Source organism: Cebus imitator, unplaced genomic scaffold (assembly GCF_001604975.1).
Source record: "Cebus imitator isolate Cc_AM_T3 unplaced genomic scaffold, Cebus_imitator-1.0 Scaffold57, whole genome shotgun sequence".
In the NCBI taxonomy this organism is placed as follows: domain Eukaryota; kingdom Metazoa; phylum Chordata; class Mammalia; order Primates; family Cebidae; genus Cebus; species Cebus imitator.
The window spans coordinates 3,135,134-3,136,124 of record NW_016107372.1 but is presented as its reverse complement, the minus strand read 5'-3'; positions in this window follow the sequence as shown (position 1 = coordinate 3,136,124).

Sequence of the window (991 nt, the reverse complement as noted above, 5' to 3'; positions counted from 1 at the left end):
GCCTTCACTTAGGACAGTCAACAATAGGCTTTCTAGGAGCTATCACAAGAGTAGCTTCCTTGAGTGCTTTATAAAGAGGTAAAGGGTAATATTAGGGGCAATTTCAAAAGAAAAAAGGAGCTGCACAGCTCCACTACATCATAGTATGGTTGCCCAGGACCCATCTAAACTATCTTTGCCTGCCTCAGTCTCCCTGTTTCACTACATTAATGATAACATGCTAGCCCCTGAGTCTATAGACCCGGAGACTGGTCTATAGACTGGTTATAGACCTGGAGAGTGTCCTACAAATAGTCTTGGACAGCCTGAAGGACAAGGAATTGAAAGTCAACCTCAAGAAGAAACAGACGCCCAGCATAGAAATCAAATTCGGAAGAGTTACCTGGTTGAGTAAGATGCAAAACCTACTTGGAACTGTCATTGATAAGACAGCACAGCAGCCTGTTTCCCAGACAGTAAAGCAAATCCAAGTTTTCCTAGGTTTACTGTGCTACTGGAAGATATTTATTTCTCATTTGGCACAAACCCTCCAGCCATTGTACACTCTAATAAAAAAATAAAACTTGGGTCTGAACACACATAGAACAAGAGGCATCTGATAAAACAAAAATAATGGTGAAATAAGCCTAGACATTCGATGCCACACTGCAACAGCATTCTTTTGTATTAGAAGTCACTAGAGATGCCACAGGGATGAATTGAGGTTTATCGCAAAAGCAACCAACAGAAATGGTATCTGTCAGGGTTCGGTCTCAATTATGGAAGGGAGTAGATTCATTCTATATAGTTCTAGGGCAGCAACTCTTGGCCATGTATAAGGATTGCAACAAGTGGAGGCCGTCACCAGAAAGCAGACCATCATAGTAAAAACTACCTGTCCTATAAAAGGTTGGGTGGAAGCCCTTCTGGTTAAACCTACGTCTGTGGTGGTATAGTCACATATCCTGCAGAAGGGGCATGCTTAGCTACAACGGATGGTATCTTATCCATT